Here is a 16,254-nt window from a genome sequence, read left to right as displayed (position 1 = left end):
AGGTTAAAAACAACAACAATCTTTAAGGACAGCTGCTTTAAAAACAAAAAAAAAGACCATAGAATGCTTTACAATCTTCCAAGGAACACAATCACCAACCACTAGCGGGTAAAATCAATTAAATTAAATTAGCAGTTTTAAGAGGATTTTATTTGACGTATGACTTCAAGGCAACGCTGTAAATTTTGGGAGACAAGACAAGCCCCGACTCTTTCAAGCTTTTTCTGACCCCGAGAAAACTACTCCGATGGTAAGCTTAAATTTAGAAAATGATCTGTAATTACTGGACATCCGTATCTGATTTACTGGTTTGCGGAGATGATCACAATTTCATTTGACGGCAAAAGAGTATCGAACATGTGGTTTCACTTGTGATTTGGTTTGAAATGACGCGCCTCAGAAGTTCAAGTACAGAATAGAGACAAGGATACACTGGATCTGCTTATCCTTATCACGATAAGCTCCTGTGTATGTGAGCGGCATTTCAATGGACTACACAAACGGTGCATTTGCTGAAGTGGACTTCTGTAAACAGCATTAGTTCTCAAATTCCCACTGCCTCATTAGCCACTGACAACAGTTAATCAAAGTGATGGCTCAACAAAGAAGGGAGAAAGGAATGGAGATTTTTAGCTATTAAATTCCAATAAAATTGCTCGAAAATGTGAGCTAATGAGAACATTTTCCTTCAAAATTTCACCCAATGGCCATTCTTGATGGCTTTTCATAAAAGGATTTGACAATTTATACAAATAAATTTGAGCATTTTCATGATTAGAACATATATATAACAATATGTAATGATTTTGCAGTACATGAATGGGTGATTGATGTGCAGTCCATTTCCTTTTCTAATAAACAATTACTTAAATCTATTTATAACACTTACTCAACGCCACGGATCCCTTTCGACCCGGTTCCCACACCACGTTCACTGTAAACACTCAGCAAGAAGCCCTTATAAAGCGCGGCGGTACTGGTGGTTAGCATTTTGCCTCACAGTCAAGAGTTCCTGGGTACAAATTTCGGCTAAGCCTGCCTGCTTAGTCTTCACATATTCTAGCCATGTAGGATTGCAACCATCGCATAGCTTTACAGGCTGAATCACTTTTCAGCCGGTAATCGCATCGATTAATCAAGTATTTGTATATAAATTGATTTGGCATTATTTAAAAACAATAGCATGTGCATGTGAGGTGCCTGGAATATTTCGGTTCTCTTGGGGTTGCCAGCCTCACTTACTGTGGGGCCTGGGCTGGTGAGTCACATACAGTAGTTGTCAGCGAATGTCAATGTCAATGTCAATGTCAAGTTGGCTGGCTTTTCACTGGCTAACCAGATCAGCAGTCTAGAACTGAGTGACGTGGCGTGGCCTGAGTCGTGGCTATCGGCAGCTCGTACATGAATGAGCTTTTTACATGTGTAAACTAGATTAAGCTAACATCTATACTTGACCTTGTGTTGGCGATCGTATATGTGTTGTCGTGGTACAGGTAGCACTTTATGTTCTTGTGTGCGAAATGAGCCCACACTTTAACATTGTCTGACATTTAGGCAGTCTTTCTTTCTGGTTCGCCACCATTACCAAAGTACAGTACAGCACAGTACTTTGACACGGAATGGCGCGCGGGACTGCAAGTCCGTGTGGAAAGTGATCCCAGCAAAGCTGTGAGGCCAATATTTTGCTTCGTCCTTTTTTTTTTTTGTAATCGAATTGAGTTATTCGACTAATTGGAATTGTTGCAGTTGCAGTTGCAGCCACATACTCGTTTTCTCGAGGTTTATTGAAGACTCTTAATCGGCCATAGGTGTGAATTGCAGTGTGAATGGTTGTGAAGTGTATAGTGTGCTCTGTGATTGGCTGGTAACCGCCCAAGGTTACCCAAAGTAAAAAGCTGAAAACCAGACAATCACCTCTACAATTGTTATGATTCAACATAGTGAACGAACAGAAAAAAAAAAACAAAAATCTCACGACCAAAAAATTCCAGCACAGGAACGCGAGACATGTGACTGTTAACCATGAGACCGCCCTGACGGAACAGGAGCAATAAAACGTCAAAGCCAAGGTCAAGACTTTTCCTGAACATTCCTTACTTGTGTCTTGCGTAAGAATCTCCGAGAGGCCTGGGGGCCGGGGAAGCGTGGCTTCGGGCAGACTCTGCGCTCTGCGTGAGAAGCCGACTATGCTGCGACGCGAGAATGCAAGTGGTTGGGGGTTGGGGGGGGGTCACAGAGGTGAGGATGAATGCACTCTCTTTCTCTTGGTCTGTATAACAACAACTGCGTGTTGAGGCGGTCTTTTCAAGCTCATGAGCTCTTAAGTCCCAACTACTGTTAACCTGACATTGGTGGTACAATTTAATTTTGGCTACTGGTACATTTCTGCCTATTGAAAAGATGACTCACGTTTGTGACATTGAAGATCATTTGCAGAAAACACGATTGCCCAAATTTCATTTTCCAATTTAGTAGGAATTTAAATCTTTACCTCAGATTACAATCAATATACAATCATTCTTAGTTTTCAAACGAGATACAGTACGTGAAAACATCAATGTTCATTGTTGCAAAATATGTGGTTTACTCATTCACTGCACGACCTCCCAGTTAACTTGGATATTTGATTTGTAAAGCAGGCAAAGGCAGCAAATTTAAGTAGGACTTTAGAAGCTTGCACTTGCAACGACTTTAATTTTTGCAATGTTACTATTGTACGTGTGTGAAAAGGATCGATTCGATATCGATTTGCAATTGTAGCTATTTATCCCATCGGCCTTACTGATAGATTGTTATACAGCTGTTTAAATTGAATGACTGTCATCTTACATTCATAGTTGAATAAGTTGCACTGCTCGTTTTTTTTCTGACCATTTGAATCTACCACACATTTAAAGCATCTATTATAACCATTTAAGATTGTTTCCCTGAAAAAAAGTCTTCTGAAACACGAAGGTGCGCCTCAAACATCCCAGGCTTTAATTATGTCCGAAATTCCCGACCAGGTTGGCGACGTGGCACACGAGTGTGCAGTGAAAAATGTATCTTTGTTCATTTAGCTATACCAGCAACATATATTGAAAGGCAGAAAAATGAACGCCTCTTCTTTTGGATGGCAGTACGTGCCAGCTGTTGCAATTCATACAACAGAATTCAACTTTGGCTTCCTGCGAGCGCAGCGTATCGGCTTCGTGTTAAACGGTCGCAGATTTCACACCGAGCTCGTCGGCTTGTGAGTAAATTGAAACACCGTGATCATTTCAGTCTGGAAAATGTATTTTAAAGTCTGTTTGTCTTTGCTAATGCCATACTGATCCTTTTTCGTAGGAATATTTCTGGTGTTTGCATTTATGAAGTATTTTAGATTTTCATCTGTGAATGAAGTAATCACACTGCCTACATGTGAAACTCATTTGGTACAATTATCAGAGTCGATCAGAAATAGAGTAAACTGTTAAATAAGGTGTCACAGCCTATATTGCAATCCTAATACAGCAGGAGATGAAAGATTATTTTTTGCTACTGTAACTGAGTTATCTTGAAATAGAAATCAAGAAAGGAAAAACTGCAAGTGAGGAGGCTAAATTGTATCTGCCTGACAATCTGTTTAAGAGCGTAATAATCTGATGTTGCAAAGACTCGTCTTTCTGTTGTGTCTCTGAGGAGAGGTAATCAGATAGAAAGCTTCTGTTGTTTAGGAACATTTCGACATCATACAAAAAGGGTCTTATGGGCATACACCTCAAATGTAATCCCACGTATCTCCTGATTACTCTCGGCAGAGCCGGAGACGCTAACATTAGCCTTATGACTGTCTTTGTAGCCTAATCTTACTCCCCTCCAATTGGATAAGCACGCCTTTGTTGTCCGTTCCAGCAGTGCACATGTGTGTGAGTGAGCGTGAAAACACAAAGACAGCCTTTCAGCGACGGCGTTTGCACACGCTCCTCGGAGGGAGGCGGAATCCATCACCACAGTGACAAACGGTGTCATCCCTCCACGGCCGGGGACGCCAAACAACAGCATCTTTCACGTTCGTTGATACAGTGACTGACAACAGTTGACAACGAGGACACGTCATGGCTCCCCGCATGGGTGGACGTTCACATGCAGCCGTGGATGGTTCACGTGAGCGTACACCTTCCTCCGCAATAGATGTGAATCGTAGGTCTGTGACCTTATTTGCAATCTGAAGCTTGCACCAAACCTTGACATACAGTAAGTATTAGAGCTGTATAACATCTTCTCCAAATCATTCATCACAGTGAAAATGACAAAGGGAAGAGCTTCCTACTCATAGCATAGTTGTCAAATAAGCAAATAATTAAAATACCATCTTCTATTGCGACTACTCTTTCTTCTTTGTATTTTCCATTAGTCTGCATGACTTTTTTTTTTTACATTTAAGCCCTAACCCCGTAGAATTTGGATCAGGGTTCACACAAGGCTACTTTGAAAAGTTCTTATGTTTGATTATTAGCTGTTGTTGGACGTTTTAGCTGTGTTTTCGGTCTTCTCTTTTCTATCCTGATGGATACAAACTATCCATCCATCCATCCATCCATCCATCCATCCATCCATCCATCCATCCATTTTCTTTGCCTCTTATCCTTACGAGGGTGGTGGGGAGTGCTGGAGTCTATCTCAGCTGTCAGCGGGCAGGAGGCAGGGTACGCCCTGAACTGGTTAACAGCCAATCACAGGGCACATGGAGACAGATAACAGTCGCACTCACAATCACACCGACGGGGCAATTTAGAGTGTCCAATTAATGTTGAATGTTTTTGGGATGTAGGAGGAAACTGGAGTGCCCGGAGAAAAAAACCCACGCAGGCACGGGGAGAACATGCAAACTCCACACAGGCGGGTACGGGATTGAACCCGAGACCTCAGAACTGTGAGGCCGACGCTTTCCAGCTGACCCACTGTGCCGCCAGATAGAAACTAGTGCGGCTAGACCTATTTTCTACTTTTAACACTCACCTCTACCTTACATTCAGACGTTAATGAAATATGAAAATTGTAGACCTGGAAAATGTGGGGGTTTTTTTTGTTTCTGTGGGGTGGTGTTGGTGTACATGATCCAATGTTATGTTGCAAGTATTATAAACTTTCAAGTTTTTCTTTCAAGGTAATTTTTCCCCATACTAATATGCTGTTCATTTGGTACCCCTCATGATACGTTAAGTGATGCTAATATAATAGCAATTTATACAACACATGTTAAATTGACTCCAACTCTATGTATTTCCAATGTATTGTTATTTTTTGTTCCATTCACGGTTATGGTCATCAGTACTGTAGAGAGTTATCCGACAAGTTTGTCTCCATTTAGAAGATGCATGCTCTCCAGGGAGATTGAATGCATTTTTATCCTCAGCTGTTCCATCAGGAGACATTCAAATGTCTTGGGGACTTTTTCATGAATGAGGGAAGGATGGAACTTGAGACCGCCAAGCGGATCATTGCAGCGTCTGCAATAATGCGGACCTTGTCACGATCCGCGTTCTATGCCGAAATGCGAAGCTCTCTATTTATCGGTCGAGCTACGTGCCTACACTCACCTATGGTCAGGAGCTGTGCGCGTCATAACCGAAAGAACAAGATGCCGGATACAAGCGGGCGAAATGAGCTTCCTGCGCCGGGTGTCCGGGCTCTCCCTTAGAGCCAGGGTGAGCGAAGAAGAAGACTTCATCATGTTTCAAGATCACTTCTTCCTATTACAGTATTGACAACATACGACTGATAATTACATTTCCTTAAGGTGATTGAAAATTTAATCTTGCATTCTTAACATTGGCTCTGGTGCTCATGTGACGCAAAACAAAATAAAATAAAAATCACATCCAGGGGCATTAGCTGTCACTCAAAAAATATTAATTCAAAACAAAAAGAGTGCAGTTAAGCTTCTGCTACTTACTGAACCGAGGTCATGTGATGTAACTTTTGGGTACAGTTCTCTTTTGGACAAATTTTTAATGTACGCTAGAGCTCCATCTCTCCGTCTCCCACGTCAGCATTAAACATGACTTATGGAAAAAAATTGGGATAAAATGTTCTAATCACAGAAACAGAAAAGAAAAACAACTGCAGATAAACGTGACATCCACGTTGGCTTGTCATCACCTGCAAACTACAAATATGAATCCTAAAGGATCTATGTGAAAAGTGCTCTAAAGATTGGATAATAAACCAAATACTTCAAATAGTATCTATAAACAAAATGGGTCTTAGGGAAAAACATGAAATAGTGATTAAAGCCCACTTGTGGCCTTTGATGTGACAACGGCACGACCGCAACTCACCCTGGGTGAGACGACCCTGAGCGTCAGGTGTGTGCCAGGGCAAGTCTTCAATTTAGCGGGACACAGATTGTAATAGCGTTACACTTCTCCATCTCTCCATCCATTATTCATCCCTCTATCCATCATCCCTGGCTCTAGGCCATTTATTCCCCAGCGGGACACTGCCATGCATAATGCAAAAGGAGCCCTATCATAGTCCTGTAATTGACACCCTCAGCTCGACTCATAGCAGGGACACTACTAAAACAGTCCCATGAGGGAAAAAAAGGAGCAAAAGTGCGAGAGCAACAGAGAGAGAGAGAGAGAGAGAGAAATGAAGGTGATGAGCTCCCCAGTATGTATACTGTACGAGTAAACAAGTGGGTGACAAATGAAGTGAGGAATAAGATAACAAACACAGAGATAGTTTGAAATATAGGGAGCGATTTAGAAAAGACAGCAGGGAAACAAAAAGATGCTCTGAAAGAACCATAAATACCTAAGAGATGTATGGGGAATGCCAGAAAGATGGAGAGGGAGGAGTGAGGGTTTAAAAAAAAAAAGAACAGAAATCTCATTTCTATTAATAACCGTTGGACCAATGAGAACAAGTCAGTATTCCATATTCCCTCAAATAGTGGCATGTGACGTAATAAATTAATCACAGGATTTGTACCTTCGTCTCATTTAGGTGCCTCCATTTTTACCTCTCGGGAAAAAAGCGAGGTGGCTGTATCTACCTTTTCAGTGACTGAACAAGATGGAAAAACTCAAAATTGTCCATAGGTGAGAAAGTGAATGGTTGTTTGTCTATGTGGGGCCTGCCATTAGCTGGAAACCAATTCAAGGTGTTCCTTGCATATCGCCCAAACTCAGGTGGGATGCACCCCAGCTCACACTTGACCCCGTGAGGTTACCCACTATAGAAAATGGATGAATGGATTTGTGCAAAAATTATTTTAAAAACACACTATAGGGAAAACGCATTGGTACATATGAAGGTGTGTGTGTGTCCGTCCCCCCCCCCCCCCAATAAACGCTTTACCTCTATTACACGCATGGTACTCGCTACAGATGAGTACACCCCCCAAGCCACTATACGAGGAAATGCCGTAGATTCATCGAGACACATGCAAACATAAACCTTTCAGTGAGAGGGGAAGAAAGGCAACGGACAAAAGCCACATGAAAGATGACATTCGCACAAAGTACGCTGTTGTCTATTCTTTTCTATCAACGAAAAGGTCGCCCGCTCCTAATGTCAGCCGACGGGAATAAGCTTTGTCTCATCCCTCCTTCTTGGACTTCAGTGGGCTATTTTAGACACTGTGGCCTATTTGACCAAACTCCTACCAGCCTTCGTCCTTTTTTAACAAGTCTGACTCCTAATGTCTGGAATTCCAGGCTGGCTGCAGATCAGCTCTGTGCTTCCCAGACGGGGGCCCCCACAGGGTCAGGCCAAATGCCAGTCCATGTAGGGCCAGATCACATGAGCACGGGGGCCAGGCCGGGGCCCCCAGAGAGACACCCAAACCGCATAGATTGCATCGCCTCACAGTCTGCAAATAAATAGATATCACAGGTCACGCGTCCCTAAGAGGATCATCTGCTACTCTCGTTTGCTAAACAAAACAAAACAAAAAAGGCTTCGTGATTAAATAAATGAGCATTAAGGTTACACTGCAGTTTTTGGTTGCTGTCAAGAGCTTAACATCAACAGCACAATCATGCATGGAAAAAGCGACTCTAAGGAGGTCAGCCTCGTATCACACGGATCCACACGGGTCATAAACTGATGAGGCCAAGCATGCCGTACGTAAAGACGTTCCAAGAAGGAAAAGAACAACAACACTTCTCACTCACACAAACGTTTACAAACCTCACTAAAGCCACTTTTAATCCATATCACCTGGATAGCGATAGCGGAGCCATCCTCTCTTAACAGCAAAACAATCCTATGCCATTCATTCCTGGTGCAGTCCAAACTCTGATGTCATGCCAGAGGAATGTCAGTGAGTCCATGTGTGTGTGTTTTGGCAGCAATGCTATTGCATAGATTTAAAACATTACAAACACTCAAACTGGCGAGTTGACCGTCTGCTCCGATTGTGTCACCCGCCGCCGTTTCTGCTGCCGAGTCACGTAGAAGCTGCGACGGGACAACACATCTGTTAAACGACTGCCTGTCCTAAACGACTGCTTGTCACTCGGGGCACGCTCCATTATCAGCCGATATTTATGAGCAGCCGGGGGCTGGTGGGGGGCATTCTTTTGGGTTTGTTCATGTCACCGATCTAAGCGAATTGGTTAGCTGCTTTCAGACTTGTTTGCATATCATCCATTTAACTGAAATATGTTTCCTAGCAGCCTCAATGAGGCAGCAATGGACCTTTCCGACCTGTCAATCGCTCGTACAATAATAGCCAATCAGATAGCCGCATTGTCTTAACCCCCTCTCGCCATGTTTTCCCACAAGCAATGCCGGTTATCAGTAGCGTGGGCTTGGAAAAGTTAAGGTTACGAAGAAAATGGTCCTCAGATGCGTCAGTGGAGCGTGCAATTCTGATGAAAGATATCCTGCGAGGTTGACTCGTTTTCCAAAGCCTAAAACACAGTTGACGAAGTGTCTACAATGGATTAAGGCTCACGGAAGAGCACACGTACAACTAAATACGGACAATACCAATAAACACAAGGCTGTATGTTCGAAGGTAAATGAGGGAGAAGTATCTTCTCTGAGTTTGATTTCATTATTATCAGCGCTTTATACATTGCAGGAGAGCAACTTTTACTTTGTTTGTGTGTCACTGACCTGCTGAATGAAGTGTGTCGTGTTTTATGCCGAAGAGTCGGGTTAGTGATACATAAATGCGCCATGTCATGCACGAGAAACGTCTATTTGCCCTTTTGTATCACATCGGACTTTTAAGACAGAGCAATGGGTTCGGTTACGGGCCAAATCAAATAAATACACCCACTCACTTATAAAGACTACTATGATATTACTCATGATCTTTCCAAGTAAAAAGTACTCACCCTGCTTTATATGCGCAGTAGGATTCCACTATTTTATCCTGTTGGACTTCAATATGAAGTTTGTGAGGCGTCAAACTTTTTTGCATCGATTGCCAACGTTTCGCTGTAACTCTGACATTGCGTCCTGCTCCGTCCAAAATCTTAATTCTGTGTACATATCCTTGTGTGAAATAGTTGAGACCTCTCTGTAGAACTCTCTTGGATAAGTCTGACGCATTTGGCAATAAACATACCCGAATTTATCTGGAATACGCGATAGACAAACGACTTCAAACATGTTCTGTTCAATCGCCATTTTGAAAACTTGTGGGACATGGCTAAGGGGGCAGAGTTTAAGATTGCTATCAGAAAGGTCCGCTGACAATACAGAAGGTCACTCTTAGTTGTCAATGGTTGCGCAGGCGATATATGGATTAAGTTCGAGATAATCCTAATTCTTGAGACTTCATTTCAATGGAAATCTATTCTAAAGCATAGCGACGTTCTCACTGTCCCAGCTAAACAATAACAATACGGCTTCAGTGACAGATGACAAAAATAACATTAACAGATGAAAAAAAAGATGAAGGCAGCAAGAATGTTGACCGCAAAGCCAGCTCTTCAATGAGAGGAGACTTGCCTCCCAGGCACACTCAGTTATCATGTCTTCTGTACTTGGTTTGCCACTTTTCGGGGTGAAAGCATAGCTAGCAAGCTATCTGCAAACGGTAGTGATAGAAATGGGCCAATTTGATTAAAATAACGTAACTAATGATGAGAACCAAGCTGGTCTGTTCTCATATAGCACGGGAAGGGCAAGGCATGCTGGACACCCAGCGTCATCGGGTGCAGTTTCAGACTTATGCACAAAAAAAAAAAAAAAAAAAAAAGAGGAACCTAAAATGGTGAAAATCAGATACGCTATATCACCACAATTCAGTAATACCTTGGCAAGGTTATGTTTGAGTTCATCTGGCTTCGACAAGTTCCCATCACTCAATGTTGACGGGAAGGCCCGTGACAAACACATTCTTCCCTTCATGTACTTATTTGCATGCAAAATGCATCATTCATCGCACAGCACTCAGGATCCTTCTTCCATTCGGCTTCAGTGAGAAAGGTTGAGGCGGAAAACATATTTCTAATGGTAGGTGATAAACAGAATGTTGTTCCTTTGTTATACAACGCCAGGGAACGAGTCTGTGAGGTGGTAGACTGTGAAAGTGCGATGCATCATCTTGAGAATATAGTAATCGTAAAAAAAAAATAATAAAACAGTTAGGCGTTATACTGTGCTCATAACCGCACATTAGCAGAGGAACGCGCTACTGCCACACCCACAAACGTAGTGAATACACTGCCAATAAGCATTGTTAAGAATACTGTGGTTTGACATAGAAACTGTATTTTGTGTCCGCAATCAATCAATCAATCAATCACTCGATTTCATATATCTACTTGGCATCTTTGATCAGGAAAGTGCAAGACTGGGACGCAAACAAACGGATTGCCTTCAAGCGTGAAGACAGAAGCCTTTTCTTACTGAGGAAAAAAAACAACAACATTTAAATCTCAAAAACTAATGTGGGAAAATGTGTAAAGTTCTGATGAAACCAAGGTCGAAGTTTTTTTTTTTTGCCACAATTCCAAAACGTATGTTTGTCGAAAACACAACGCAGGTCATCACCAAAAGAACAGCATAGCTACAGTGAAGCATGCGGCTGGAAGCAGCAAGCCTTTGGGGCTGCTTTTCTCAAGTAGATGTTGACAGTGAAATACCTCTAGGCCTTAATTATACAACAATCGTACAAAAAAAAGAGTAAGTACGACAATGACTGAGCGTCCCCTATTGTGAGCCATGTGACTAAATATTCTCACAGCACTGCAAAAACCAAGTACACTGCTTGTTGTTTGCCACCTAAAAACCTCGTCTCAGGACCGTTGTAGACAGAGGACCCCGCGTACTGTAAAATAATTGTTAGCAACATCATTTAACTGCAGCGATATATTTAGTCTGTGTGCTGACAGACAGCAAAATGTACAGAATGCAAGACTTGTAACTCGGAAAGGGCTTGGAGCGTAGCCCTCTCCCTGAGGCCGTGAGCAACGCGAGGCAAGAGGAAAATATTACAGCATAGCTTTTCACAGCACTTTGTTTCACAGGGGTCCCACACACATTAAAGCGTCTGGCTTTGCACAGACAGATGAAATTACCCTCAGCCTCAAGGTTCCACACAAACACACACAAAGCTCAGGACACACATCAAAAGCAGCCGTGTCCCCTATGCTGCACAATGGATCCATCCATCACTTCTTGCAATGGGTACTGTGGACTCATCCATTAGTTAGGGGAATGGGTGTGCAGGGACAGGCCTGTCTTGCCATGGCCTTTAATCCAGAGTTATAGGACAGTGTGTCTGCTTTACTGTTACTTGCAGCTGTTGCCGGCAGGTTCACATCCGAGGGCAGTTCAATGCAACACATCCCGGTTATCTGATCATTGATCACAATGGTGGCGGTGAGAGGATCTCACCTCCGGTGGTGGTGGTGGGGGTTCAACAGTAGCTATAATTTTGAGTAATGCTGGAAATACACTTTTACAGTTGATCGTAAAATCCTTAAACTATCAAGAATAAATTGTTCGTTTATTCTTGACTAGGAAATAGTTACACATTTTTACAACAAAGCGTGTCAGCTGCGGCTCTCGTCCGGAGTCAAATTGCTCGGGTTCAAGCTTCAAGTGCGGGTAATACTTTATTTCATGGTTAGAAAAAGGTCCCAACAATGGATGGAGGATTAGTAGAAAAGAACAGTGGAAAGAAATGAGGCTGCAAATAACTGATGGTTTAAGTAGATGTTTTAAGGCAAGGTTAGAATTAGAATTGGGCTTTAGTAAGTGTTTCAAGTGAGGGTTTCAAAATGGGATTGTGATGTAAGAAGGGTTTGTTTTTAAATTAAGTTTTCAGAGAAGGGCTAGGGTTTTAAGACAGAGTTAGGGTTTCAAATGAGAGTTTCAAACCTGGTCTAATGTTTAGAAATTAAAGTTTCAAACAAGGGATAGGCTTTCAAAGTATGGTTTTAAAAGGGCTGTAGTTTCAAATTAGGATTTCAAGTCAAAGTTAGGGCTAAGAGCTGGTTTAGGGTTTCCAAAATGTTTTTGAAATCAAGATTTTAAAGAAGGGATGGAATTTCAAGGGTTTCAAATTAGGGTTTCTAGGTGGGGCTCAGAAGTCATATCAGAGTTACGCTTTGAAATAAAGTTTTTCAAACAAATGATAGGGTTTCAAATAATGGTTTCAAGACAGGTTTACAGTTTCAAATTTCAGTTTTAAACAAGGGATAGGCTTTCCAATTGGGGTTCCAAAACAAGGTTATGGGTTCCAGTCAGGTGTTTCCAATCCAGGTTTTAAAAAAAAAGGAACATAGTAGGATTTCAAGCTTCAAGTGAAGCAAAGCTGCATGTCCTGTAGAAAATGCTGAGCCATCAAGAGCACAGAGAATTGCTGCCTAAACAACCGGTGCAAACACTTTGGATTTGTTAGCTGTGTTCCCCAGGACAGCAGAAAGAACAAAGGTTACCAGAATTAAAAAAAAAAAAAAAAGCCCCCCCCCCCCCCCCCCAAAAGTCTTAACTACTTGTAATCACCTTAAAGTGTACACAGGACACTCCTCCATCCTCTGTCCATGTGCAGGCATGCGGAGTTGCCTTTTCATCCCGTCACGGTGCCTTTATGGTCCCACAGAAACGGAGGACATTCACTCAAGGTGGGAAGAAAAAAACAGCTCATCCTTGACTACTTGATTAACACATGTCCCCCCTCACATGCAAAAGAAAACCAACTCCACTCACCCCCCCCCCAAAAAAAAAAAAAAAAAAAAAAAATCACACCTTCCTCCCACAATACCTCCCAAGTCGCTACAGAAAAGCTAAGACTGTCGCACACTTCTAGGGTTACTGCGAGCCGGAGAGGAGAGCAGAAAGGCAGGAAATCCTTTGAGACGCGATAAAGAGGAGAGAGGAGGACAAGACGTGGGGGAATAGCAAAAGGACCAAATTGCGGGTTTTAGGTGTTCTTTGCCCTTTAAATGGGCATGATCTGCTGCGACTAGGAGCATTCGTTGGAGGTAGCATCAGGCAATTGTAATACGACTTGGGTGCCGAAATTCTGAAAGGAAATTGAAATTAACCGTATTGTACAAAGTGAAAGACTGTAGAAGAAATAAACCTGGGAATAATATCACGGTGAACAATTCCGTACCCATCAAGGCAGTTTTCTACTGCAAAGAAAACCCAATGGTGACTCCAAGGTCCCAAACCATTTTCAGGCTTGGAAGAGGGTTTCAAATTTGGTTTTTTAGTCGAGGTTACACCATATCTTATCAAATCTGACCCGAAAACTACAGAATAACAGATTTCCCATTTAGGGTTAATTACATCAAGCTCAAACCGGAGCTGAATGCTGAATCCTAGAGTCAGTTTAATATCGAAGTGAGACTCTCAACTTTTATCTTCACAACAGTTTACACTCAAACCTCTAAAAGGCCGTGTCTAAGAACCAGACTTGCTAGCTGTGCAAATTTCATCGATGAAAAAAACTCTCTGCATTTCCTGCCACGGCCAATTTGTACCCCAAAGATGTCTGACGTCAACTGCCAAGTCAAACAGCTCTTGATGTTTGCAATAACAACAACAACAACAACAAAATAGTGAGACTTTGCCAGTTCTGGTAGCAAATCAGATTTAAAAGTTCTCAAGGAATAGCTGCGATGGCAACCCAACAAATTTCAGAAAACCTCCATGACTGCAGTGAGGTGGGCAGCGACTCTACATAATCTCATCTCACTACAAAAATGTGGAAGAAATCACACCGAATGTGGAACCGAGTATAATTTAAACAATGAGAAGCTTGAACAGGCTGCATCAGCTGCCTTGGTCTAGTGCAGGGGTGGCCAACCAGTCAGAGATGAAGAGCCACATTTTTTTTATTGTGTTACGACAAAGAGCCACATCATACACACGGACATCATTCCCTCCTCACACACGCACACCTTTGCTCAGCCAGATTTATTTTAAATGTCACACACCAAAAATATAACGAGAAAAATCGACTCCTACAGAGTATCAAGACCACAGGCCAGCAATTAAAAAAAATATGAATTGTGTCTTCTCTCACAGAAAAACTTACAGTTCAACCAACCAAGTCTCGTCTTGTATGTCACAATTGTCAGCAAATGCAACACTAGAATAATACTCACATGATATGAGGTCAAAGTGCAAATATGAATCAGTAGCCATGCTAATAATGTCTGATATGTTTTGTTCAGTGTGGTGGAACAGTTGAAAGTCTGATAGCATTTGTGATTTCAGTGACATTGCGAAGACATTTTTTTTTTTAATAAATTACCCTTCATTGTATGGCTTTTAGGCCCTTGCAAATGTTCCAAGCCACTTGATGTGATGCACGCATTAGTCTCTGGATGGGTCATTATTCTTTTGAAATAGTGCTAACTTGTGACTGGTCATTTTTGGAACTCCCAGGTCGTGGAGTGCGCTGAAGTGAAGATTTGAAGCTGTGAAATGCACGATAAACGTCTGACATCTGAGTGGCTTGCCGTTCCGCTTTAAAAAAAAAAAAAAAGCACTCTTCTGTCCTGTGTTCATCCACATATTTTCATTTAACTGTCCATTTTCCCCTGGCATTTTGAGAATGAAATTTACCATTTTTTTCCTCCAAAGATCACGATCCGACTGGGAAACTTTCAGTAATTTTCTTCCAATGCGCATCCCAGTTTTGCGAAAATACCGTGTTAACCTTTCCTGCTGCGGTCACGTGACCGTAGTCGGGAGACGCAGGGGAGACGTCTTCTCCGTGCCGAGGTCGTCCTCCTCGGGTTTAACTCCCTTATCTCGTTGCATAACTGAGGTGGGCGGCGGGAACAATAAAGCCACTCTTCCCCGGTCGCTGTCGAGCTTTTTTTCCCTACTCACCCGCCTGCTTCACACGCCTGCGCAGTCCTGTCTCACTCAGACATTGACGCAAATGCGCACACGCACTGAGATTGTTGTTGCAATACCCGTAACAACTGTAATAAACTCAAGCAAAGCACACGCACATAAACAGTACTTCAATCTGTTTTCGTGCCTTCGCGAGAGCCGCACGAAAGGAGCCAAAGAGACGCATGTGGCTCGAGAGCCACGGTTTGGTCAACTCTAGCCTAGTAAGTGAACTTAAAACAGAATATATGTGCATGAATGTGAGGGGTGGAGGAGGAAGAGTGAAGCTCCAGGGGAGAATAGATAGCGAGGGTGGAGGACTTCAAATAGTTGGGGTCAACACTACGGTGCAATGGTGAGTGTGGTAAGGAAGTGAAGCAACGGGTCCAAGCGGGGTGGAACAGTTGGCGGTGGGTGTCTGGCGTTCTATGTGACAGAAGAGACTCCGCTAGGATGAAGGGCAAAGTTTAGAAAACAGCGGTGAGGCCGGCCACCATGTACGGATTAGAGACGGTGGCGCTGAAGAGACAACGGGAAGCAGAAATGGAGGTGGCAAAAATGAAGATGTTAAGGTTCTCGAGAGAGTGAGTATATTGGTAGAAGGGTGCTGAGGATGGAGCTGCCAAGCAAAAGAGCGAGAGAGAGGAAGACCAAAGAAAAGGTTGATGGATGTTGTGAGGGAGGACATGAGGACAGTCGGGTGTTAGAGAGGAAGATGCACGAGATAGGCTTAGAAGGGAAAAATATGACATGCTGCGGTGACCCCTAACTGGACAAGCCGAAAGAAGAAGAAGAAGAAGATAAAGTCTAGTAAGTGAACTGAGAAGCTCATTGAAAATGTAAAAAAAAAAAAAACATTGTCGATAAAGTACTCTTGGCTGCTCAGGGTTAACAACTGTGCCAGAAAATGCAAATTTTTTTTAAATTGTCTAAACGTTGAAAAAAAATTGTGGAGGACAA

At 42.6% G+C, this 16,254-nt stretch overlaps 1 protein-coding gene across 4 annotated transcripts in view; it reads right to left on the bottom strand.

The window, feature by feature from the left end:
• Positions 1–16,254, bottom strand: part of aopep (aminopeptidase O (putative)) — a 96,706-nt gene that overhangs the window by 68,481 nt on the left and 11,971 nt on the right. The gene's annotated exons all lie outside the window — the stretch shown is intronic.

The sequence above is a fragment of the Syngnathoides biaculeatus genome, chromosome 4 (assembly GCF_019802595.1).
Source record: "Syngnathoides biaculeatus isolate LvHL_M chromosome 4, ASM1980259v1, whole genome shotgun sequence".
NCBI classification, from domain to species: domain Eukaryota; kingdom Metazoa; phylum Chordata; class Actinopteri; order Syngnathiformes; family Syngnathidae; genus Syngnathoides; species Syngnathoides biaculeatus.
The sequence above is the reverse complement of the archived record's forward strand: the minus strand, read 5'-3'. Positions and strand labels throughout refer to the sequence as shown.